Genomic DNA, 27699 nt, shown 5'->3' on the forward strand with positions numbered 1-27699 from the left:
ATCTTTTCCGGATATGACCGGGAACTATGGTTCAAGTTGAGTCCTATTATGGACTTCCTGCCCGAAGACAAAGAGGGTCAAGGCACTGGAGCTCTTTCAGGAAGGAGAGGTGGCCTCCTGCCAGATGGGAAACGGGGTGTCCCTGCATCGCCGGGACGTTGAAACTAAGGTACTGGATATGCTGTTCGACGAGAACCTTCGGATAGGCGGTCGACAAGTCTTTGCAAGCAATATAGACTGACACAGAGCCAGCACGCTCCTTGTAAACGTTTTTTGACGGGGACACACCTTGGAATTCCAATGCAGGCGTCCACGTATCCTGCCAATTCAGTGACAAGAACAAGGACCACAGCTTCCGCAGGAGGTGCGGGCTATGTCACAGAAATGGGCAATAGAGCCTGTCCCCCAGCATCTCCAGGGCTCCGGAGTATACTCCAGATACTTTCTGGTTCGAAAGAAAAAAAGTAGGGTTTGGTGATGTGGACGGGTGGTGGGGAGATGGAGGCCGATCCTAGATCATCATCATCATCAAGTACTTGAAGTCCCAAAAGTTCTGGGTGGTCACGTTGCAACACTTGCTCGGTCAGCTGGAGCAAGGACATTTTCTGACGTTGGAACTGGAGAACATCTACTTCCACATCCCCATTCACAAGAAACACTGCAAGTTCCTACGGCTTGTGGTGCAAGGACCGCATTACCAGTTCAGGGCTCTACCTTTTGGCCTGAAATTAGCTTTAAGGGTGTTTATGAAGTTCCTGGGCCGGGTGCATCTTCGTCTACACATATACCCCTACTTGGATGATTGGCTGGTGTGTTCCCACAGAGGCATACTGGCGGCTGTCCACACATCGTAGACAGTGCACGACGCACGACGGAGTTTTGGTTCTCCATAAACTATTCATAAGTCTTGCTTGACGCTATCTCATTACGCACTGTTTCTAGGTGCCCGGCTCAACATAGTATATACTGTGAAAGGTACAGCGAATGTCGTTGGTGCAGACTGCGACGGTTCAGTCCATCAAGTTGCTGCTGGGCATGATGTCCTCCTGCATAGCCTCGTTCGCCTTTGCAGACGGCACACGAGAACTCTCTAGGATTTCCTGGATGTGTGGTGGATGCAGTTTTCGTGGAATTTTGCGGACCAGATCTTGCTCAACAGTTAAGTCGGCCGCTTCAGTGGTGGGGCGTATGGCCGCACCTCATCCAGTGAGCTCCGTTTCAGGTTCCTCCTTATCGGGAAGCTGTCACCACGGACGCCTCTCTAGAGGGATGGGGAGCCCACACCAGACAGATGCACGGCAAAGGCCTCTGGCAACCGGAGGAGAGGGACCTACACTTCAACGTCCTGGGACTTAGGTCAGTATTCTGAGCCCTCAAGTCTTTGCTCCCGGCTTTGAAATTCAAGGTGGTTCGGATCTTCAGACAATACCACCACCATGTTTTACTTCCGGAAACGGGGGGGGCATGCTCACCAGCACTTTACAAGGAAGCCCAGGACCTGTGGCGCATGGCTTTTCTTCAAGACCTGTTCCTTGTTCCGTTTCACCTTGCGGACTTGCTCAGCAGGGATCTGTGCTCTTGCCATGAGTGGGAACTTTGCCAGGACCAGGTGAATTTTCTGTTCAGCAAATGGGGCCAGCTCCAGATAGATGTTTTTGCGAGGGCAGCGAACAGTGTCAAAGGTTTGCCAGTAGGTTCCCTCAACTGAGGAACATTAGGGATGCGTTTCCGTGGGAGGGATGATTTCTGTACGCCTCCTGCCATTCCCACTCACTTGCGTGTGATCAACACACTCCGACCATATCACTGCAGGATGATGGCTGTCGCCCCAGCGTGGCTGAGACAAATCTGGTTTAAGGACTTCCTACGTCTCAGTGGCCCGGTCCACCCAGCTGCTGCTGTCCCCAGACTGGGGGCTGGGAAAAGGGGGTGAGGGGGGATTTCTGCATCACAGCGCAGAGTCCCTGAACCTGAGGGCATGGCTCCTGCAGCCTTAGTTTGCAGTTTTTGTATTACCTGCAGAATGTAAGGACATCCTGGCCAGGGCTGAGCCTCGTTAGCATTTAAGTGCTATGGACATGAATGGAAACTCTTCTGTGTGGTGCTGAACTCAGATTATTCCTCTGCGTGTCATGGCTCTGCAACTTCTACCATACTTTATTTCCTTGGCCAAAGCGGGACTGGCTCATGCTTCTATCAAGGTGCATCTCACCGCCATATCCAGGTACACCCTGTGTACGGGAGAATTCTCAGAAATGTGCCAATTCCTTTCTACCTTGGAGACCCCAGCTCATTTGCTGGACTGAAGGACTTTAATTTTTTTGCCTGGAGAGAATGACAATGTTTCCCCACTCTCATGTATTTTAATGTTTTTGAACATTGTTTTTCTTTTGTTTGTGGAGTCTGACAAACTCCATAGGCATCGTCTTTTTACATTACTGCACCTTCAGTGCACTGACACAGGGATGTCTTCCAGATGTCTCAAAGGTTTAAATACCTTCTCTTGGATAAACTGTTTCCAAGAGCAGTGAAGTGAAATTGACTTTGCTTACACTTTTAACTTCCCAGACCAAGCACACACTATCGTATCATAGGATGCTGAAGGGGTTACTTATTATCCCCTTTGTCTAGCTTCTCATGTAACAATTTTGTTACCCTTTCCCGGATGAATGGCTGGTGGCAGTGGTTTAATTTTAACAACCGTGGTGTGCATTTACAGTGGTCTGCATTCGCAGCTGCTGTAAAACACCCATGGGTGCCATTTTTGTCGAAATTACCCTGGTCTTTTTTTCAGCTTTTTTTGTGGAAAGTTCCTTCTTGACATTTACTCTGCGCGCCAAACCATGTTTGGTCCCTTTGTTCGCTTTGCCTTTGGCGGGATTCACGAGTGAAGTCTGCCTCTGGCTTCTGGGTTCTGGTGGGGGCAGGAAGTGAGGGAGGTGCCCGAAACTCCGTGCTTGGTCTCCTAGGAGACACAACTGCACTCTGTAGTGATTGGCTGGCTGACTGTCCGGCAAGGACAGCCACTCTGCTGGGCGACTGACAGCTAGGCTGTAATGAATGGGAGAAACCTGCATGAAAGGCGAGGCTTTTGGCTTGGAAGGCAGAGTCGACCACTGGGCGGAGGAACTGAAGATCAACTTGAAGAGGACGCCTGCTGCAACTACTGGATCATTGGTTTGCTCGGTGAAGCCCTGCTGCTGTGCTGAAATTCCAAATTCGTATCAACAGAGTAGCCCTTGCAAGGACGACTTCTCCATTTGAGTTGGTGGGACCAATCAAGTCCAAAGTTAGCCACCTTGACATCCTCTCAGAGCTAGTTGAATTTCCAGAGTTGCTGCTGGAAACCAACGCTAGGGAGAGGAACACCAGATTGTGTGCGTTGCTTTTAAGTTGGCCAAGCGCTCCAGGAAGATCCTCCGGACTCCCAGGAAGCAGGACTGACCGAGCCTGAGCTACCTCAACAGAGTGCTGGACCCAAGAAGCAGGGAAAGTTCATCTCGACAGCAAGAAACCCCAGTGTTATTTACCATAGTTGCGAGGAGCTGAAACACCGAAGTGCCACTTGTTTGAAGATTGTCGGTTGCGAGCTGTGACCGTGCCATTGCAGTGCAGGAGTCCCCAGAAGTCCTCCCTCTTGTCCCCACGACTGAGGCCCAGGAACAGTGAGATCTTCAGAGCTGCACAGGAACAGAAGTCATCTGCTGCACTGTTCTTCAATCTAAAGGTACTGAAAGTCAGACAACTTACCTATTGTCGTGTAACTACACGTGTTCTGTCGGTTGCTCAGTAGAGTTGCTGGTTGCTTCTTTACCTCACAAGCCTAAATCGCTTGTGGCCCTACCTTGAATTCTTCTTTCTACAAAGACTTTTAAAACATTGTGCAAGACTTTTTACCTACCTCTGAAAAGTGCCTTAGCTCCACCTGGACTTTTGCTCAGTTGACTTTGGCTTACCCTGGTTCCGTGAATGACTCCTCTTCCCTCTGTGAATGCGTTTGGTCTTCCTTCCAGGAAAGGGTTGACAAACTTTACATTGTTTTTTTTTTTTGTTTAACTAAAAGTACTTACCTGCGAAGATTTGTGAGAGCTCTTGTGTCATAACCTTTCCCTTTGACAACCTCTATAGTGTGCGTTTTGAAGTGTATTTGAGTGTTTCTGGTATATTGCCCCCTTCTGAAGAAGGCTTATTCTAACTGACTGACAGTTAAATGAATTGTTCATTCAAGAAAACTTGTGTGTAAGAGTTTCTTTGAACACTTGTCACTGTGAATCTGTAACTCCCCTACAGCTTGTATTGACCCCTCTTGAGCCAAGCCTGGCTGCTCAACACACTACCAACCTGTGTAGTACAGACTTGTACCAAAGGTTGGGGTCCTATTGCCAGGAGGCCAGGCTTGTTGTAGTGCACCCAAAGGATACTGCATACAATCTTGCCTAACACAGCCCTTGCTAGAACACACTTTTACATTGTACTACACAAAGCTTCAAAATCAGGCTAATTCTAATGAAACGTCCTGAAGTGTTATAACAATTAGCGATGCACATTAGTGATGCAAAATTCTTAAAATAATTCAGAAAATTAAAGCATTTGAACAAAGTGAAAAACACACAAAAAAGTATTACCAAGTGTTACATTTAAGTATTTGCTAGATGAAATGAGCAACACAGAAATGTGTTAAACAGATCATGACTTAACCCAGTTGGATGTCCGTCGTGAACTCCATGATTTATGGTCGTGCTGCCAAGAATTGCCTTGTAATGGATGCGAATAGGAAAAATAAAGGTGCTGTATTCACACCAATTAAGTGCGTAAAAAGGTCAGATACACACCTTATCTGGAGCGCTGGTTATTATTGTACTTCCCCCACCCCGACACTTCCAGTGATCCCTAATCTCAACGAGTGGCTAATAACAGGAAAGACACCTTGAAAGTGTCATCAGAACACCCAAGAGAATATAAACCTGCTCGTCAATCAAGGCTTCACAATCAACGAAAACAAACCTTGTTCCAAGTCAAACAAAACAATTTCTTGGAGCCGAAATCTAGACCTGCTTTAGTCTTCCCCTCTAATGAGAGGGTGCAAAGTGTTCTATTTCAAATTTCACATTCTGTAGCTGGTCATCGGGTAACCACACGGAAGGCCATGATCCTACTGGGGATGATGACCTCCTGCATTTACATATTCCCTCACACCCAGCTGCAGGCATGTCCTATGCAACAGTGGCTACTGAAACAATGGTCGCAATCAAGTGGTCAATGGGATGATAGTGGTAATTTTGCAAAACTTAGTTTGTTCTCTACAATGGTGGATGAAGGAGAATCTTCTGCAAGGGAAATCATTCAACAACCCCGCAGTGCAAATCACTCTTACCACAGCTGCATCACTGTGAGGCTGGGCAGCACATTATCACCACAGTGCTCACAGCAAGTGGACTCAAATCACTTACAAAGAAGCTCATGAACCTCCTAGAGTTGTTAGCAGTGCTCAGTCTTCCAAGCCTTTCAACACATTCAGGCGGAGACAGCCATATTTTATATAAACAAACGGGGGGAACAAATTCTCCAAGTCTGTCTAAACTAGCACAGAACATATGAAATTGGGCATTAAAACGTAACGTGTTCCTCCTATCGCAACACAACTGTCTAGCCGATGTCTTAAGACTTATAACTTCCATAAAAACGCGAATGGCAGTTGCACAAAGACATTCTACATGAAGCCTTCTCAAACTAAGGTCCTCCAAACATGGCTCTATTTGCAAAATGGCACAACACACAATGCCCAGACTACGTGTCTGGGTACGACCAAACAGGGTCTGTGGTGGAACGCGTTGTAGAAAAACTGGTCAAGGAGATTTGCTTGCGCTTTTCCCAATACCACTTCTTAATGAGATTATTCACAGGATGCACCAGGAGCGGGTCCAACTCATTCTTGAGCATTGGATCTTTCATAGATTCACATGCTGTGAATATTCCCCGTCGCCAGGCTGGGAAACCTCGATAACTTTAATATAGCAGTTTTCCTATGGAACACTTTGTTGTCCTATCGACGTATTTATGGGTGCTCTACGCTGCACCAATAGGACAAAGTATAAATAGCCCTGCATTTGCGGCTTCCCTTCAGATTTCAACTGTTTCAACTATTGGGATTACCACGTGTTCGCTCTTGAGAATAGTTTTCTGCTCTTCAGACTTTCTACGGCTTCATTGCTACGGTGTTCCAGGCCCATCATGTCATCTGTGGGCCCGAAGAAATCGTTGTTCCGGCCATGCGAGACCTGCGGCCTCAACGTGTATGAAGGGGGCGGTCATGCTGACTGTCTGTATTGTCTGTACCCCAATCACTCCATGGAGAACTTCAAGATTTGCCAGGGGTTCTCCCAGAAGACGCTCAAAGACCGTAACCGACAGCTCATTTGCTGGTTGAACGAAGAGGCCTATCCGGGATCAGAGGTTGGTTCAGCCTGCGGGGGCAAATCTTTCACTTCTTCGGCAAAGAGGTCTCCTCCCCGCCAGAGGGCGCAGTCGGCAGAGCCGGTGGTGAAGAAACCGCGCCTGGGGTCAAACACGGCTTTGGGTTTCGAAAAAGGCAGTGGGTCTACGGTGATGAGGCTGGTGCAGACAGGCACAGGGTCCGGAGGCCTTGCTCCAGGCACGCTGGCACCACGGCCTGATAAATTGGATTCCAGTGGCCAGCCAGGGAAGCCTGGTGATCCATCGCGCAGGCCCTCAGTATTTAGACAAGTAGTTGCGGTCACATTAGTCTTCCTCGTCTATGAAGATATCGTCGAAAGATCGTCATCATTCACCATTGGGCAAATAGTCTTCCAGACGCCATTTAGCTCCGCATCCAAGCAGGTTGCTGAGTGGGGACTCGATTCCGCGGACAAGCTCATCGACGATGGTGCCCAGTCGACTGCTGTGATGCCACTGATCCCTTTGTCCACCTTGCCGACAACCTCATCTATGGCCTTGCTGGCGACCACAACGTGGACTGCTTCAACCGCTATTTCGGCAGGTGTGGGACTTCTGAGTTCTGCGGGTCTGCTGTGGTCTGATGGAGATCCATTGCCTTCCGGGCAGGTGCTGTGGCAGTCTGGGACCGGCTTTGCACCTTTGCTACTGATGGAGATTCTACAGTAAGATGCCTCCACCTACGATTTGGTCTAGAGTCCGGAGGAGTCTCATCCATTCCTGGACCCTTTGGCGTTCGGCCGGCGGTTCCATCCACGTCGGACGGCCTGTGGGCTGTTTCGCCTCAGTATCTGTTGTTGAACCCGCACTCCCTGCTCTCCCGGTATGTGCTGACTACGCTGCAGTTGCTACGCTGACAGTTGGATGCCTAGCTCCCAGTGCCCCAAACCCCGGTGGAGCACTTGGGATGGGTGGTACCAGCCATTCTCCGCCCGAAGGTTGTGGTGGGGGTCCACCAAGGAAATCTCCTCAGGTTCAGCCTCCGGTTCCATCTCCTAGGGGAGGGCACCCCTCCTCGTAAGGATCAGGAAGGAGAGCTGGTGGAGTTTGAACCAGATAGCGTCCCGCAAGACACCCTCGCTACGGTGTTGTCCTCGCTCAGGTGGCGGATACCTTGGATATGGACCCAAACGTGATCCCCTGAGCAATCCAGCACAGCCCTCACCCCAGATGTCGGTGCTTTTCACGCCATGATGGCCAAGGCTTGCCATGAGTTTGGCCTTCCTCTGGAGGAGGAGAGGAAAGACGGCTTTGTGTTCGATCATTTGGGGAAAAGGCAGAAGGCTGTCTACTGTAGCCCCATTTTGGACCACTATGGCAGGAAGGGCTACGCACGATGCGTCATCCTTTCACGGAGCCTGTGGTCAAGGGTGGCAGGAAGGGCTGCGCACGATGCGTCATCCTTTCACGGAGCCTGTGGTCAAGGCCCGCATGGATAAAGTTTAAGGCACCTGAGTCCACCCCGAAGTGCATCATGTTGCAGCCCAGGGAGGAGTCAGCCGTGTCACCGGCTCCCAGTAGGATGGCGCATAGCCAGCATAAGTGTGCGACTGCCTCAGACAATGAGGGCCGTAAGCTCGAGGCCTTTGGCATGAAGGTGCTGACGGTGGGGGCGATGACTGTGAAGGAGACCAACTTGTTGGCTATTATGCCCCTTGACGACGGGGAACTGTGCCACAGGTTGGTTCTGCTGTTGGACCATCTGTCTGAGCAGCAGCGTAAGGAGGTGCTGCTTCTTCTTCTGGTTTGTGTACGGGAGGAAGCCTCCAATCATAGCATTAATATTGTAGTGGACGTCTGACTCCGGGTTTAAACAGATAAATAATGGGGTCGTCCTCCGACAGCAAGCATTGTTGTGCTGTACCTTTTTCCGACCTGAAGTGCAGCATAAAGGGGTTGACATGCCCTGCGAGGGGAGCAGCTTTTTGGGGAGAAAATTGACGAGGCTCTAAAGAATATGAAGGAGGATTCGGATAAGGCGAGGCCCCTGGCAACGCTGCAGGGTAGGCGTTAGTTTCATCCCTTTCACTCATTTCGGGGATCAGCAGGTTTGCGGTATCACGCGACAAAGGCTACAGTCGCTCCAGCTATTCCTCGGGTGTTTCGTCGATCTTGCCAGTCAGCTCAGCGAGCCAAGGAATATCAGTCAACGGAGGAGAGGTTCCACCTCCTCTACTTGAGGCCGCCAGTCCAAGCCTCAACAATGACTGCCACAACGGCAGTCCACTTGGAGGTAGAGTGGCGCAACATGTCGATGAGTGGTGTTTGATTACGACGGACCGATGGGTGCTGGATGTAATACAATACGGCCACTTGTTAGAGTTCCAGTATCCACTGCTCCCTATTCCACCGGTGAAGGTCTTGCAGCCGCATCGGCAGGTCTTGTGGCAGGAGGTGCGCCTGATGCTGGAGAAAGGTTCTATAGAAAGGTTCCTGAAGTCTGAAAGAGGATAAGGAACCTACTTTTTTTTTTCTAGGACGAAAAAACAGGAACCGTTGCCCCATTCTGGACCTGAGGCCGCTAAACAAACATGTGAAAGGCCAAAGGTTCAGGATGCTAATGTTGCAGGACGTTATCTGGGCGGTGCAGCCTGGGGAGTTCCTGGCGTCCTTCGATCTAGATGATGCTTATTTCCATATCCCAATGCACCCCAAACATCGCAAGTTTCAACGGTTTGTGGTTGGCGACTAGCATTACCAGTTTCGGGTCCTCCCCTTTGGCCTCAAGTCGACTCGCAGCACTCATCAAGTGCCTGGCTCCGGTGGCAGCTTACCTCCGCAGGGAAGGTCACTGTGTTTATCCGTACCTGGATGACTGGTTGGCTAGGGGGGGCGACTCGTCAGCGGGCGTCTGAGTCTCTCCAGGAGGCTATGATCCTTTTGCAGCGTCTGGGCTTTGCTGTCAACTTGGCCAAATCTTGTCATGCGCATCTCAATCTGGTGAAGCCATCTGTGGAAAGGATACAGAAGCTGTGGTCCATGGCAGGTTCCTTGGTGCCGGGAACGTTTATCACGGTCCGGGTATACAGGTCTCTTCTAGGCTCCATGGCATCCTGCATCCCACTCATTCCGAATTCGTATTTTTCTTTTTCATGCGGCCAGTACAGGAGTTTCTTGCTTCATGATGGTCACAGGTTCTTAATGCGTGGTCCGACAAGGTTCTCATCTCCCAGGTGCTGGCAGAAGCCCTGCAATGGTGGACTTGCTACGGCAACATAGTACGGGGTATGCCCTCGGTGGAGCCAGCCTTTCAGTATATGATCGAAACACACTTCCAAGGTGGCTTGGTAGCTCACCTCGACAGTTTTCAGTTCCAAGTCCTATGGTCCCTCAAGGAGGCTTCATTGCACATCAGCCTTCTTGAGTTGAGGGCAGTACACTGGGCACTGAAATCTTTTTTTTATTGCTCCTCATTCAGGGCTTGGTGGTCCGGATTCCGACAGACAACACAACTGTTTTATCTCTGCAAACAGCGTGGCACACATTCACAGTCCCTATCCAAGGAGGCTCAGACGGTCTGGCACTGGGCCATAGCGCACAAGATTCAACTGGTGGCTTACTATTTGCCTGGGGTTCAAAACGAGCAGGCGGATGCTCTCAGCAGAGACACTGTTCAGATGCACAGATGGCGACTGAAGGACGGCCAGGTGGTGAGGCTATTCAGAAAATGGGGGACTCCCAGCTGGACTTATTTGCCAGCCCGGGAAACGGGCAGTGAAGCCTCTTCGCTAGCAGGGTGGCTCATCTGGACTCGAGGGCGACGCAGTCTTTCCCGTGGATGGGCCTGTTCGCATACGCGTTCCCTCGTTTTCCTCTGATCCGGAAAACGATCCAGAAGCTGCGCAAGGTTCCGTGCAAGGTGATCCTGGTAGGTACGTTCTGGCCCTATAGACCTGGTTCTTGGACCTTCTTCACATAGCAGTGGACGACACTCTTCATCTGGAGTCAGAGCCGGATTGTCTGTCACAGAACGAAGGAAAGGTGTGGCATCACGACCCCGGATACCTCAGCCTTCAGCATGGCTCCTGACCACTCTGGATTTGGATACCTTAGCATTCCACAGGACGGTCGCTGCAACTTGGCGGCCGCAAGGGTGCAGTCTACTAATGTTTCTTACAGCGAAAGTGGAAAAGGTTATGTGCCTGCTGCTTGCGGCAACTGAACGTCCAGCCATTGCAGGTTTCGCCTCAACTCCTGCCTGATCTTCTGCTGTTGGCGATGGGGGGGGATGTCTGGCGTTGTCTTCGATCAAGGCCCTCTTGGCTGTCATCTCCAGATTAACGAGGCAGCACAACTCTACACTGCTGTTCAGTGACAGGCTGATTAAACATTTCCTCAAAGACATTTTCAGGACGTCCCCTGGCCTCCCAACCCCCTCGGAAGAAGTTTTCTCCGGTCTGCAGTGTTAGGCAAAGTTTGTATGCAGTACCCTTTGGGAATACTACACACAGCTAGGACTACTGGTGTAAGCAAAACCAACCTTTGGTATAAGTCTGTACTACACAGTTTTGGTATAGGAGCTGAGCAGCCAGGCTTATCTCTAGAGGAGATGTGAACTGTAATGTTACACAGAGGTCTACAATCCCAAGTGTTCAAATAAACTTACACTCAAGGTTTCTTTGATAAATACATTTCTGATGTTTGTTAATCTGCTTAGAATCACATGCTGTGCATAGGTCCGACATCCAGTGGTCACTGCGGAGTATTGCATTTTGTTTTTCGTAGTCGAAAAGGGGACGTCGACAAGGCGTCTCTGTAACACTCTCCCTATAGTGACGTGCGTTGTACCCACAATCCCTCACGCGTCGAGGTCCCTCAGATTGTTTTTTTCCGCCCAGCTTATGGTCGCCTTACGCGGAGCTCCTAGAGAGACATTGCAAAACATTTACTACGGACCTCGGTCCTTAATATACACTTATTGTTAAAGATCCCTCCCCTCGACGTTAGCTGTGAAGCTGTTTCTCCGCCGAGCAAGTTTTCGACGGAGGAGATCCCTTGGCGCTGCCGAACACGTGGGGGGGTTCGAACTTTTATCTTCTCGTCGAGAATGTCTTTCTTTCTCCCCTATCTTTCCCTTGGGGTTGTTATCACCAGTTTTTATTGCCTCAGCTATGGAGAGGACACCTTTTAAGTTTTGCCCACGCTGTAGGGGCAAATACACTTGGAAGGACAAACACAAGCTCTGTAATCGTTGCTTGCCCCTCGATCATAAAGAGGACAGCTGCGCGGCCTGTAAGCTCTTGAAACCAAGAACTCTTAAAGAACGGAAAGTTAAGAGGTGGGTGGACTACGCTATGTCGAAGTCAGTTTCCTCACCCGCCACCGCTGTTACAGAAAGTGACGAGGAGGGTGATAACTCGACGTCCGTTACGGAAGTCATTAACCCCCAGAAGGAGCGCTCGCGCTCCTCGACGTCCGTCCCCGGCCCCGACTGGCTCGGCTCACGCCCTGCTTATGGGGATGAACACCCCGGCGACAAGGACGCACACAGACCCCATAGGCCTAAGCACACAACCCACGGCTCTTCTTCGTCGAGGACGAAGGATCCACCAGCGCCGAAGGGGACGCAGGGCACTCCGGCGTCGACCTCAGACCGCAAGGGTCTCAAGCCCCACCCGCAAACGCAGCCGCGACCAGCGATTGGGCTGTCATCTAACACGGGCGCTACCTCAAAAACATCCGACGTAACGCTCCATAGAGTGGCCGTTGAAAAACAACGCGCAACGCAGGCAACGCCGACTCCAGAACCCTCGACTGACGAACTCGTCGTCGAGAGTCTGGCGAGAATTGTTTCCGAGGACAAACGTAAGCGGACGACGAAACAGACGTCTAATACCGCACCCAAGGAAATAGAAATGCCGAAAAAGCACAAGAGTAGCCAGGAACTGCCCCATTCATCTAAAGGCACTTCTGAACTACCGGAGGGCTTTTCTGAGGGCGACTGAAACCTTTCGTCGACGTTGTGGGAGCGTTTTGAAGGTGAAAACACTGATTTCCCCCCTCTAGACTATTCAGGGGTTCCCCATGAGACCCTGGAAAGACTCCATTCTTGTATGGAAAAGATGGAGAGATTGTTGGGTAGCCAAACCCCACCCACACCCAAAAGACCAAGAGAATGGACCCAGGATGACCCCAGGATGACCCTAGGGTCAAGATTCCTAGGCTGTTTCCCCCCTTCTACAGATGCATATGACCTCACTGAAGAGGAGCAATACCTCCAGGATGATGAGTGTTTAGGTGGAGAGGAAGAACATGAGGAGGAGAGGTTTGAGGAAGACCCTTACACTAGCGCAGGAGCTTTTGAAGAAGATACAGCTACCTCACAGCCCTGGCACTCCCCATCAGTGCAGCCTTGGCAATCCCCATCAGTGCACTCAGACCCTGATGTCTTTCACCCTTCTCCTCCCAAGGACTCGCCTATTGGGAACACCTCCCCCATAGATGACCAACCTTCACTTAATGCACTATTGCGCAAGGCAGCAGTGCATTTTGAAATAGACACAGGGGAGACTCTTCCGGACATAGACTTTGTATAAAAAGTTATTAAAGAAAAAGCCCCGGTCAGTCAGTCTATTCCGCTCCTGGCTTCTATAAGGAGAAGAATAACTCCTTCCCTTTCCAATCCGGCCTTAGTCAGAGGGGTCAACCCTCGGATAGAAAAGCTCTTCAGCCCTTCGTCTTCTGACCCTTTGTACATCAGGGGACATTCTATTCCGGACTCTCTGGTAGTTACTAACACAAGAAAGAGCGGGGGTACCACTATCTACTAGTGAGGCACCACCTGACAAAGAGGGCAAGAAGCTCTATGCACTTGGGAAGAGAATCACGACCTCCGCCGCCTTCTCAACTAGGATTGCGAATAACAATTCCCTACTAGCTAGCTACGCAGATGCACAGTGGAGCAAGCTGCGCAGCGAAGCAGAGGACGCACCAGAACCCCTGCGTTCACGCCTGTTGGCTACTATATCGGAGGGAACTCTTGTAAACCAGGGCATCGTAAATAACTCCTCAGATGCAGCAGAGACAGCTGGCCGTTCCCTGGTTCAGGGAATACTTCTCAAACGCCATGTCTGGCTGCGCAATTCAGGATTTAAGCCAGAAACCCAGGCTTCCCTATTAAATAAGCCCATAGAGCAAACACATCTGTTTGGAAAAGCAGTTGATGAGGCCCTAGAACATGCGAAGAAGTTTGATACCATCAAGACTCTTGACCAAATTTTTAGGCCACCTAACAGACGCAGCTATGGCAATAGATGCTCCTTTCGTGGCCAACGCCAGCAGCAAAGCCAACAACAATTTTACTCTGCTACCAACTGGCCCTCTAACCAAAGCACCCAGTTCAGTCAAAGAGGCCAACGTCGTGGCAAAGGAAGAGGGCGCGGCTCCAGTCCAAAAGGCCCCACGCCCAATACCAACAAATGACCCAAAGATTCGGGTCCCCTCCCATGCATCACCGGTCGGGGGCCGGCTAACATCGTTCCTTTCAGCTTGGGAGGGAATAACGTCAGACCGCTGGGTATTATCCACCATAGCCCACGGATACTGCATCGAATTCAACGGTTCCCCAAAATACAGACCCCCGCGGAACCGGCGCATGACACCGGAACACCTCACTATTCTTCAAGAAGTAGAAGAGCTACTGAAAAAAGAAGCTATAGAGGCTGTCCCCATATCTCGGTTAACAGAAGGTATTTATTCAGTGTACTTCCTTGTACCCAAAAAGGATTTAACCATGCGCCCTGTATTAGATCTGCGTCCAGCGAACAAGTTTGTCAAACCCCAAAAGTTTCGTATGGTGACCTTGCAGGATGTTATCACAGGGGGATTACATGACAACACTAGACATGAAAGATGCATACTTTCATATTTTAATGTTGCCAGCGCACAGAAAATACCTCAGGTTCAAGATAGAGAACAAACACTACCAGTTCAGAGTACTACCCTTCGGGATAGCATCTGCACCGGGTATTCACGAAAGTACTGGCAGTGGCAGCGGCCCACCTGCGCAGATTATCCATCCCGGTTTACCCGTACCTCGACGACTGGCTCATAACGGGGGATTCTTACGAAACCTGCTTCTCCAATACCCAAAGGACCGTAGACCTTTTGTCCCAACTGGGCTTCTCCATCAACGAAAAGAAGTCCAGCTTAGACCCCAGCCAAATCGAACAATTCCTAGGGGCTCTAATTCGAACAAAGGACGGCCTCGTCTTCCCATCCAACGAGAGGGTCCAAAACATGCTTTTTCAGATCCCCCGTTATGTGGCAGGTCGAGAGGTTACGGTACGCAAAGCAATGCGCTTGCTAGGGATGATGGCGTCATGTATTTATTTGGTACCTCACGCGTGCCTGCGCATGCGCCCAATGCAAGAGTGGCTCTACAGCCAGTGGTGTCAGGCCAGCGGACAATGGGACGATCTAGTGGTGGTCTAGCAGGCCTTGGTTCTCTCGCTACGGTGGTGGACAAAGGAAAACCTGTTATTAGGGAAAACTTTTGCCACACCCGCAGTGGAAGCCACTCTAACCACAGACGCATCCCTTACAGGATGGGGGGCTCACCTATCCCATCAGACTGCTCACGGAGTGTGGACTCCGAGCTTAGCATTCAAGCATATAAACCTGCTGGAACTATTAGCAGTGTTCAAAGCACTGAAAGCCTTTCAGGAACACTTACAAGGAAAGACAGTGATGGTCCTCACAGACAGCACCACAGCCATGTACTATCTCAACAAGCAAGGGGGCACTCACTCTCCAGGACTGTCCAAGCTGTCCCAGAATATATTGAAGTGGGCTCTCAAACACATGTTCCTACTATCACAACATGTACCAGGGGAACTCAATCTGCTAGCAGACAAACTCAGCAGAGACTTCCCCCTACCCAAAGAGTACGAATGGCAATTGCACGAAGACATTGTCTTAGACGTCTTCACGCAATGGGGTTTCCCGGAAATGGACCTGTTCGCAACCCTGGAGAACTCACAATGCCAAAGTTACGCCTCCAGGTACCCCCAGAACCAGTCCAAGGGGAACGGTCTGTTGATTCAATGGTCAGGGAAATTTGTTTACGCCTTTCCCCCGACTCCCCTCCTCAACAAAGTGGTGCACAAGATGCACCAAGAGCAGGTTACCATGATACTAGTGGGCCCAATGTGGGCCCGGCAGCCATGGTTCGCCGCGAGAGGTAGCACTCTTGTTTTACAGTACCTTTGCAAATGAAGAAAAAAGATGCAGCTGAGGACCTCTGTTCCTTGCAGTTCCTGCAGATCTCGCTGTTCCTGGGCCTCAGTCGTGGGGACAAGAGGGAGGCCGTCGGTGGGGGGGGGGGGGGGGGGGGAAAACTCCTGCACGGAGACTGGTCAAAAAGCTGGCAACCGGCACATTTTCATTTCCGGTAGATATCGTCAAGCACACAAGCTGGTATGCCTCTCCCTGGTTATTTGGTTTCCTGCAGCACTTTGAGGAAAAATGCAACATGTTCCAAGATTGGTATCCAGGTGGCTTAGTGTAGTTGTAGTCCCACCAACTCAAAGGAAGTAGTAGTCGTCGTAGGGGCTTCTCTGTCGAGGTGAACTTGGCGATTCCGACCTGCAGCAGGGCTTCACTGGGCAAACCAACGGTCCAGGAGTTGCAGCAGCCGGCCTCTTCAAGCTCGTCTTTGGTTTTTTCGTTCCAGTGGTTGACTCTGCCTTCCAAGCCAAGAGACTCACTTTTTATTCTGTTCTCTCCCATTCATTTGAGCCTAGCTGTCACTCACCCAGCAAGGTAGCTGTCCTTGCCGGACAGTCGGCCAGCCAATCACTACAGAGTGCATTTGGGTCTCCTAGGAGACTAAGAACAGGGAGTTTCGGGCACCTATTTCACATCCTGCTCACCCCAGACACTCTGGCGTCAGAGGTGGTTTTCACTCCTGAAGCCTGCCAAAGGCGAAGGAACAAAGGGACCTAGTGTTGCACGCAGAGACAAACCCTAGAAGGACCTTTCCAAAAAGAAATGGCGAAAAAAGACCGGGACCTGTTTGAGGCTCAGACACCATCTTAAAAAAACATAGCACCCGCGATTGCACGCTACTGGTGCTCGCGGTCGGGAAATATCAAGGTAATTCGTTGTAAAACCACTGCTAACAGCCATTCTGAGAGGAAAGGGTATCATTTGACTGCTACATGTGTATCTAGACACCGGGGATACTAGGTAACCCCTCCAGCACTCTTTTGTAATATATGGTGTGCTGGGTCTAGGAATTTAAAGACTAGTAAAGTCAATTTCACTTTACTTACTCTGGGAAACAGTAGTTTATCCCAGAGAACGTATTTAAACCTTGGGAAAGCCTGAAAGGCTTCCCTTTGTCACTGCATTGAGGGTGCTGTGTGACACAAATGAAAAAGAGGATGCCTATGGAGTTGGTCAGACTCCATAATTCAAAGAAACAAACACAGAAAACACATTGAATTGAAAAGTTCAAATTCCCAAAGTTTCGCAAAAGAGCTGGAGGGCTCGAAGGTGGAAGGAATTGGCACACTTATGAGAATTCTCCCTAACATGCAGCCTCAACTTGGTACTCTCGGACCTCATGAAACCAGAGTTTTAACCCATCTCCACGACAGCGGTGAAGTTTCACGTGGAAGGTGGCTTTTCTGTTGGCCATCACATCTGCCAGGAGGGTTTCCGAAATAAAGTCTCTGGTTATCGACCCGCCGTATCTGCGTTTCATGAGGGACAAGGTTCTCCTATATATGAATCCTCACTTTATTCAGAAGATTCCATTTGGGTTTCTTAAGAACGCTACATTAGCCTTGCCCACCTTTTTTCCAAAGGCGTCCACTCCAGTGGAGAAAGCGCTGCTCCATTTCCTGGATGTCAGGAGGGCATTGAAGTTTTACCTGGACTGGACTCGTTCCTTCAGAACGTCGAGACAACCATTTGTGGCTTTTGGCCCCTCCAGCAAGGGAAGCAGATTTCAAAGCAGGGCCATTCCCGTTTGGTATAGTCTGTGATTTCCTTTTGTAACTAAAAGGCCGTCAAGCCATTGCAGTGGACTCACAGGGCCCGTTCTACGAGGTCCACGGCATTGTTGGCGGCACTGTGAGCCGGCATGCCGCTCAGTGACATTTGCTAAGTAGTAACATGGGCAGTGCCACACACCTTGACCAGCCACTACTGTCTGGGACAACAACATGCAGAGGATGTGCAGGGGGATGTGCGGTCCTCCAACGCCTGTTCCAATAAGGTAAGCCCAGCTTCGGGGGTTTGGTTTTGCTGATGTTTTCAGTCTTTATAACTGAATGTATGCTTGCCTGTTGTTGATTCCATGGGGCATGCGTCTTGTTTGCCTGTTATGTACCTTCAGGTTCTCTTACTGCTATGTAGTCTATTCACAGCATGTGAATCCATGAAAGATCCGCTGCTGGAGATGAGAGTAGTTTCGCACCTGTAACTCCATTTCTCCAGCGTGGGTATCTTTTATGGATTCTTGTGCGAACCCCCCCACCCCCTCAATTAGGCAAACCTAAGTTATGAGTTCATCCATTTGGGTGAGGTTAAAATCTGAAGGGAAGCCACAGGATGGGGCTATTTATACTGGACGTCTTATTGGTGCACCCTAAAGCACCCATAAAGACATCTATAGGACACTAAAAGTGTCAATGTTTTCCAGAGGGAAACTGCTCTATTAAAGTTACCGAGGTTTCCCAGCCTGTCGACGGGAAATATTCACAGCATGGGAGTCCATGAAAGATACCCACGCTGGAGAAGTGGAGTTACAGGTAAGAAACTACTCTTCTAATGGCTCCAATGTGGGCACGCCATCCATCTCGCATCTCGCAATGTCTTTTTGCTTACCAGTGTAACTTCTGTGCCCATACAAAATGCTGTTCCACCATCAGGGGGGCAGTATATCCTGCGTGCCCTCAAACTTTGAACCTTGCAGCTTGGCTCCAAAGGTCATAGTTTGGTCATCTAAACTTACTGCAAGATGTATGGACCTCTTCAAATTGGCATGCAAACCTAATACCAGAAATTGCTACTGCAATAAATGGAAACGGTTGCTTAACTTTTTGACACCGGGTTTGTTTTCAACAATCTTAGTCTACTTGGCTGCACTGTCTGCATACACCACCTCTCAAACAAGTGTATTGGTGGAAGGTGCCAGTAGTTGAAGCATTCATGCAAGTTGTTAAAAGAGGAATCCCATTTATTTCAAACGGAACTCCAGGATGGGATTTAAATGTTATACTTACTGGGTCACCCTTTTGACTCCATGTATAAAATGAGTCTTAAACACCTCACTTATAAGACAGCTTTTCTCGTTGCCATTACATCCATCAGAAGGGTCGGTGAGCTACAAGCACTCACTTCAATAATCCTCTTACCATCCATAAAGAGAAAGTGGTTCTAAGAACACACCCATGTTTATCGACATTTTCAAAGTTCCATATTAAGTAGTCCATAAAACTTCCAACTTTCTTCCAAAATCCAACCAGTTTGGCAGAAAAAAGCCTCCATATGTTGGATGTTAGGAGGGCTGTTATGTATTACCTTAACAAAACAAAGCCAATCAGAAATACGGATCAATTCTTTGTTTCCATAGCTACTGGAAGAGGAGGGGAATCATATCTCCAAGTCATCTGTCTAAAAGTGGATAGTCCAATGCATTCAAATGTGCTACCGCCTTTCTAACAAAACTCTGCATGTTACAACCAGAGCACACACCAAACGTGGCACAAGGGCCACCTCAGCTTGTATTGCAAATGTTCCTTTTGATGCCATTTGCAAGGAAGCTACTTGGAGTTCCATGCATACCTTTACATAGCATTGCTGTCGGGATACTCATTCCAAACAAGATTCACAGGTGGAACAAGCAGTATTAAAACATCTATTTGCTGCTGTGCGACAACTGTCGAAGTCTGAAGCCACTACCTATCTCACGACCTATAGATGCTGGGAAGACTAAATTTGGCATGAAGGTCTCTTGTTAGGCGAGCTGTTCCCGGATTTCCAAACTCTAAAGCGGGATGGCGACGCTCCTAGCACGGTCGCCCAAACTGCAGCTGGTCAGCCCATTGCATTGCCAAGTGACCCTTCCGAAGAGGATCACTTGCTAATCTACCAGGCGATGTCGGGAATGGTTGGCCCCACCACTCCAAAGGGTCGAAGCACCAATAAGGGTCTCTTGGGGATCAGTTGCCAAGCAAGGCTTTTTCAGGTCTGCAGCATGATTCTGTTGCCCAGCCGCTTGACAGATCTTCTCTGGAACTTTCTTAGTCTGCTCAGAATTCTTGGCTCCTCCTGATCTGCTGGCATGGCTGCAGAACCGCTCCTTTTATCCAAAGTCAGGTGAGTGCTCACACTCAGCCCTCCAATGGCATGACTGGACCACTGCTGGTGTGCATGTGTGGGGCCAATCAAGGACCACTGGGGTCCTCATGCACATCTGACATACGTGCACTAGTGTTTTGGTTTGGACCAGGCTGTCCCAACCCACTTCCTGGGAGCCACCACAGGTGACATGCACTAGCCCTCAATAAAGGTAGCTTTCCTGGGGAAGTGAATGCCCTTAAAAGGAATTTCCTGACCTGGAAGGGCAGGAAGAAGGTTAAACTTGAAGATGGCCAAAGGACAGACAAGACTTAGTGGCACAGCCATGTTTGGACACTATCCAGTCAGTAGCCAAATGCAGTAAACCCGTTTAGGCGAACACAAAATACTTCAAAAATAGATAAAAGCACCTGCTGCCACCAGTCTGTTCCTTAGCACATCTAAAAGTATCAAAGAAATCCCTGGGTGTAGGTCTAGGGCAAAACAGACACCTCATTGCACTGGAAGATATATTGTGCAATGTTGGAAAGGTACCAAAACTGGCAATTAATTTAAAAGACTAAGGCAAACTAAGTTTCCCAGTACCAACAGTTTCCCCATGACATGTGAGCAAATGTCCATTGGAGTGAAGCTGAAGACTTCACTTCACTGTAAAACGTCAAGAAAATGAATGTTCGGCAAGATGGTGTGCAGTATCCTACAGATAGACTACAGCAATCTTGACCTCCTGGCAATAGGAACACAACCTTTGGTATACGCCTACTACACAGGTTGGTAGTGTGGCTGAGCATCCTGGCTTATCTCAAGAGGGGTCAATGTGAGCAGTAGGGTTATAACACAACACTTACACTCAAGGTTTCTTGATTAAACAATTATTAATTTGTGCAGTGTTATTGTGTTTGGCTGTGGCTGCTTTGTGACTTTGCTTCGCTGCGCTGCTATTTCAAGCTGTTGGAACTACAACATTGGCCTGGGATCCCGTTGAATGCGAAAAAAAGCTAGCCTTTTTTTGTGCTTATGTTTTTGGAAATTAATGCTAAACTGTTTGTTTTTGTGACAACAAATTTTGTTTTTCTATTTATGTACATATTGCCAATAATTGTTGTTTGCTGTGTTTGGTAATTGTCTCACGCTTCATATTTTGTTTTTTATAAATTAATTCCCCAAACACAGAGTACTGGGAAAATAAAAATATTTCAAAATAAAGTTTTCAATTCCCTGTTAACATTCAGATTTACAAGGAAGGAATAGGGAGTATGTCCGTTTCTTGGATACATTATCAAATGGACTAAGATTGGTTCTTCGATTTTTCAAAAATTCGCATATATGCAGATCCTTGGAATTTTTTGTATTTATTACAGAATTAAACATCAACTGTGGTAACTCCCAATGGGCAGGGGGCTGCAACCATGAAACCATTGTCTGTGGAATCAACAGTACAAACAGATACGATCAGTAGTGATAACCATGTGGATAATAACAGACCCTGGGTGGGCGGGAGAGGATTGCAGATGATGAACCCAGGATGCTCTTCTAAGGGTACACAACCCATCCTGCAAAATGAGGAGAAAGATGGAAACTCGCAACTGAGCTTGGGATGGGGTTGTGGACTTGGAAAAACGAAGAATCTTGCAGTAACGGACAGAAAAGAGGCAATTAAATCAAACCTATGTACTAACTCTTTGGGGCAAACTATGCTGGTTAGATGTGGTCTGGATAAATCCGTTACCTCGGCGTGTCCTTGGGACATAGGTAAAGCAGCAGCCCCGTTATCTAACTGGAGCCCGGGGAAAATAGCTGCTTCTGGTTCCCTCTGGGGACCTGTAGAGGGAGCAACCACCTCAGTTATCAAACCATTTTTCAAAGAGGTGGTGAAAGAAATTACCATAAAGGGCCATGGCCAGGGTAAATCCTGTGTGCATGAGATGCCTCCAGCGATGGTCTATCCTGGAATTGTCCCGGGTATAAAAGATTTGCTAAAGAGGCAACATGGGCACCCGGATCAGATTGGGGAATGCAGTGAAAGTATTGTGCAACAGGGGAGTGTAGGTCTGCCGGGAGGAAATACATTGAAAGGAATAAACATCCCTAAGACGAGCAAGAAGGGGGCAGGTGAAGTAGGAAATCTGACAAGAATAAGAAGTCAATTGGGCCCTGGTGAAATTATCTGTTTAAACATGGCAAATATTCAGAATATATTTGCTGAAATCCCAGCATTGGCGCTAGTGGGCTCTAGAGACATCTTTAGAGTGTCCTTTAGGGACAGAAATTGCTTGGATATAAGCTACATGAGTTTTGATTCCCTCTTGGTTAAAGAACTCATCCTCACCCAACAAGAGATACTCTGGAACATGGGTTTGAGTCAAGGACCTCGATGGAGGGGGATTTCCTTGACTCCAAAGGGAACTCTCACATGGAGGTACCTATGGGTAACTTGATGGATAAGGTGAGGAGTAAAGATAGCTCCAAGTCAGGGAAGGAATTGGTCAAAGAGATTGATTGGGCCGCAATAATGTAAACCTCGTCGCAGAAATTGGTCCCATGAAGAGATATGCTTGAAGTCATGGCACGCTAGAGGCCATCAGCATCTATTTAGTAACCCGAACTGTCTGGTCAAGTTAATAGAGGCCAGTATTTGCTTACAGTAGACATGGCCAACTGACCCCCAGCCCACCAAACACCCAACACCAGATGGTTATACAATCCATGACCAATATGCTAAAACTAACATTGGGGGGAGACCTTCTGGGAGTGTAATTATTGTGAATGAAACCAAGTTTGGCATTGGTGGTATAGGGCCTTCCCTTTGGGGCCTTAGGGATAGACCTTTGCTCAAGAGATGGAGTCACTAGGTTACTGGCAGTAAACATATACTGGCATAGTGGAATAGCCCTGGTTGAGGCTTTTGTAGTAAAGGTGTGCAGTGTAATAAATGAATGGATGTTGTATCATGAGAAGGTTCAGATCAAAGGGGAACATCAACTAAAAGAACGATTGGTAAAATCTGGTACGTGGGACTGGGTAATATTGGGCTTTTGCCCTTGGTGGGGACTCAGAACTTAACTAATGGTGCAACTGCCTGGCACACGTGGCATCGAGGAAAGAGTTAATCTATGCTCGATTACCTCTTCCTTGATAACTACCTAAGGAACAAATGTACTTCCTTTATGGTCTGACCAAGTGATTGTAGTGATCACTCAATATTGACTGCATTCTTTGATATTGCGGTAACTACTAGAGAATATAGAGTTCAGACAAAGATGGTTGCAACATTGTAGGGTAACGCAGTGAGATGGACGACCAGAAATATATTGAAGCACTAAACCACAATCTAAGGGTCTCTTTAAACACTACTAGCTTGAACTGGAAGATGAATAACTTCAAGCCCCATGAAATCCAGAGATTGTATGGGTTTGCGATGCTCTATATTGGTTTGGTAACAAAGAGAAGTGTTTAACATCCGACCCACTCACTGCTTCAATCAAGATGTAGCCCATGCAAAAACTGTTGAGAGAGGTGCGGAGTACTAGGAGAGCTAAACTGGATGAGACCTCCCCATTAATGAGTATTAGGCTAACTAAACAAAAATGTATAAACTTCTGCAAAGCAATAATCTGCTACAACAAGAAGATACGGAAGCTACGCTGGGGCTTCTAATTAATGCTCAAGTTAGCTATTTCTGGTCTCTCGTTAATGGTCAGCACCTCAACTATGTGGTCTCGCAATTGAATTCGATCTCGGAGAAAGAATGACTGGATTGCTTTATAAACAGATTTGGGCCTGAAACAAGTACAGAAGTTGAGGGGGAGGAAGCTTATTGGAAAAAACTTGAATCTGGGATCCCGCCCTAGATATTAACTTTGTTGTGGGTCTAATTAAAAATAAAAGATCTGTTTGGATTAAGAACTGTTCACTTGCTCGGATCGAGAATATATTCTGCTGCTTAAACCTGCACTGCGAGCCAAGCCAGGGGCTCTTGCAGGAGATCGACCGCAGCGCTCAGGAGGCGTGGCTTGCGTCCGTCACGTGATCTATCACGTGACTTTCTTGACACCTGAAAGCGCACCGCCGTCCGCCCTAGCGGCGTAAAGCCCTTCGGAGGTAAGCCCACAAGCTGTTGTGTGGCTGTTTGGTGGCATGTTTGGGCGGGAGACTGCGGAGGTTATGCTCTTTGAACCCTTCCTAGCACACGACTCCACACAGAAATCTGAAGAGACCCTCAACCACGGACTGACTACAAAGGGCTGGGCTGCTAAGGTCTACAGGAGGACACTGCAGGTTTTACAGTATTAGGGTCTGGCTTCATAATAGATCGACCGTAGAAAGTGTAATGTGGCTATAGTATACACTTTTAAACTGTGCAGAGCGATTGTGTATGCTTATATACAGCACTTTAATACGGGCTGTATACAGTTGCGCCCCTACGGTTTAGTTCTTTAAGCAGGTCTCCAGAAATACTAAATGTTGATTTTTAAGTGAGCTTTTAAGGTATCTGTTTGATATACGATTGTTTAGTATCTCTGTAAGAGAACACTCGAAACCATCCATACTTGCTAAGCTGTGTGGTACGTGGTACTTGACTTTTTTAAATAGCACAGGGAGCATCAGTGCTTTGATGTCAGACGTGTTTCACATATAGGAATTGTGTGGTTAATTCAAATATGCAGAACTGGTAGAGGTTGTCATTGAGTTGGGCCCTTAGTCATTGATATCCAGCGCCAAATAGTTCCAATAGCCATGGCTGCGGGACTAAGGAGCAAACGTAATGATTTTACTGCATTTACTTCAAGTATTGATTCTCTCGTTTGTCATGGTAGCACAGCGTATACTGATTTCATTACTTTAGAAAAAACGGCTACAGCACCATGTACACAAGATAAAGGTTGTTCTACTCCATCTGAATATGAGGTCATGATTCATGCTAATGAGAGGAGCTCTATAGCAACACTTTGTTCCATCACCTCGCAGAGCGTGAACAATACGAGTACCAACTTAGAAACGAATGCAGAAGAATATGAGGGCAATGGCTCGGAGGCTATATCAGATTTAGCCACTAGCGATCAACATGATTGCATTTTAAAAAACATGGTTGATCTTGATGATAAATTGACTCGTGCCATAGGTAAATTAACTCCACTTTTTAATGGCTCAATGATAAAATCAGAGGGTCACGTCCCACTCATTGGGGGACAAAAGCCGGGTAGAGGAACCAATCATGACCACCTTAAAACCTCCTGCAGTTGACTCCCACCCCCCCCCCCCGACATACGACAGCAACTTCTAATAGCACATCTCTTTTGCCATGTGAGTGTAGGTCGGAAATAAAAACTCAAAAGTGATAATTGAAACATTGTCTGCTACCATCATTCACCAACTAAATAACGCATTGCCCCCGGATGAGACCCCAGATAGTCCCTCAACCTTGGTCCAGGTACTTGATGAACAACAGACGATTTGAATGTGAAACACAGAATTCCGAAAAAGAGTGTTTTTTCATGTCTCGTTGCGCCAAGAGGATGCACAATAGAGCATTGAAAAGACTTTCAAAAAGGAAAAGAGAGGTAAAGGTGACTAAATCAGATATGGAGGGAGGGAACAATAACACCACGCAATTGGGAACTGTATCTTCTCAAGATACGGTGATTATATACTCTGATGAAGAAGGCATTGATCTGCAGCAACTTTCAAAGGAAAGCCAGGAAGCCATAACATCGACAGAGTGCTATTTCTAAAACGCTGACTAAAAAGAAAGGGACGGAATCCATCACAAAAAAAGTAGGGAGCTCAGATGAAAGGCCACCAAGTAAGCCCCGTATGGTAGATGCTGTGTCCAAAAATCCACAGGTATATCGTGTAGGTTTGGGACTTGAATTAGACTCCAAAATAGATACAGAACCAACTTTAATACATCCAAATCGACTCAGACTTGTTTCTTTCCGTCCTTGGGCAGAACCCGCACTACTAAGAAAGATGTGGCACCTGACCCACCTTTGGTACCTGAGGATTTAAAATCTAAAATCATTGGTCAGCCGGAACCTAAAAAATCTTAGTGCTGCTTGCACTGAGCGGCCTTCCCATTTAGGTAGCCCGATAGGAAAAAGTGAATTTACTAACACCAAGTTTTTTAATATGATTAATGGAAAGGGTAAAACCTTAACATTAGGTTCGGAATATGTAAAAACTAAAATGAACTTGATTACTCCCTTGGCTGGTAAGGATAAGATGCCTCATGCAGCAAATGAAGTTGGAGATGAATTCCCCAACCTTTTGAAAAGGAACAATTCCATGGATAAAGAGGCGACAAGACCGATCTCCACTCTTACTCGTATTTCCATACATGGCCCGGCTTTGAGTGGAGCCATCCCGATTAACAAGCAAAACGATTTTAACACTGCCAATCTGGCTTCTTTGGGTATTCCTGAAAAACCCCTCGGAGGGCAAGATTGGCAGGGAGTTTCTTATGAAAGCAATATCTGATGTAGTAGCACTGATTCCGCAATGCACGGAACCAAAACCTCATATGAAATCACATGATGACATTCTTGAAACGTTTCGAAAGGCCCTCCATATTAACGAGACAAACTTTACAACCCAAAATAAGGCATTATCAACAGTAGGAGTGCCTGAACCGAAAGAGCGATTATCCTGTCCACTTAGCCCTGTGGAGAAATTCTCTGAGAAGATACCTGAGGGTATGGATAATATCTTTCTGGTTGGGCTGGAAGGTAATACGGTGGTCACAGCTGGGAAGCGGATTAATCGATCATTTATACTATCTCTATTTTCACGCATCCCGCAAATAAGAATGGTGAAATCAGAAGATATCCTTAGAGTATCCATAGCTCAAACTGATAATCATAGAGCAGTGTGTTATCTGAGCTCTGAAACCATATTAAAATTTCTTGTTTGCCACCAGGAGGAGCTCATAAATCAAGGAATAAATCTATTACAATTTGATTCGGAATCTTTAGCTAATGATTTTTTAGCCTACATTCCTACCAAAGTCGGCACAGAACCAAGGTGCAACAATGACACCCAACAAAGCGATAGTCTATGGATATTTGCATGCACTTCTAACCCACATAGCGAGAACTAAAGATATGCCATGGTTGGAACTCATGGTTACTGCCCTTCTGGGAACTAAATATTCAGCTTTCCACACATAGCAAGAAGAATTAGGACTTTTCAAGATAATCTCTTGGAATACGTGTGGATATATGAATTTGTGTAGTTGGCATGCATCTCTATCAATCTATGAGCAACCTATGATTCTTATACTGCAGGAGACAATGAAACTGCACTAGTTTTCTATATCAGGATTCACCACCTATTGCAAGCCCGCCAGGAGGCCTTTAGTGGTGGTCTTGCAATAGCTATAAACAATTCGGTCGGCCTCCACTCAGAATGGGTATGGGAATCTTCGAACCTCTTAGGGGTGGTTGTCCACAACAGCATGTCTAAACGGTTTCCTTCGATTTTGATTGTGATTGTTTGTCTATATTGGAATCCTGTCAATTCTATGATCGATGCAATGTTAGATGAACTAGACGATTGCCTAGAATACATAAACACGAAATTTGAATCAATAGAAATCATTATTCGAGGAGAATTCAACTGCGATTGTAGAGAATCAACCGAATATGGCTCCCTTAAACCATCATTTCTTTCACGAGGCAGGGGTGCGCAATTTAGAGAGCTATTAGAGAATTGGGATATGGATATAGTAACAAACAAAAACTTTAAATTCCAAGCTACATGTTCCAGAGATCATAAATCAACGGCAATTGACTATCTTTATCTCCCGACCTCTGGCTATGCTTATATCATCTTCCCAATAAAGTCCCATACATCTTAGCGACCATGCACGAATCATCTGTAATCTGCAATGGGAATGCAGACAGTTAGCCAGTGTAC

At 47.6% G+C, this 27699-nt stretch overlaps 1 protein-coding gene across 11 annotated transcripts in view; it reads left to right on the forward strand.

Moving 5' to 3' along the window:
* The window catches only part of UBAP2 (ubiquitin associated protein 2), a 1758279-nt gene that overhangs the window by 538697 nt on the left and 1191883 nt on the right, over positions 1-27699 (forward strand). The window lies entirely within an intron of this gene.

This window comes from Ambystoma mexicanum, chromosome 6p, assembly GCF_040938575.1.
Source record: "Ambystoma mexicanum isolate Mex_15411 chromosome 6p, UKY_AmexF1_1, whole genome shotgun sequence".
Taxonomy (NCBI): domain Eukaryota; kingdom Metazoa; phylum Chordata; class Amphibia; order Caudata; family Ambystomatidae; genus Ambystoma; species Ambystoma mexicanum.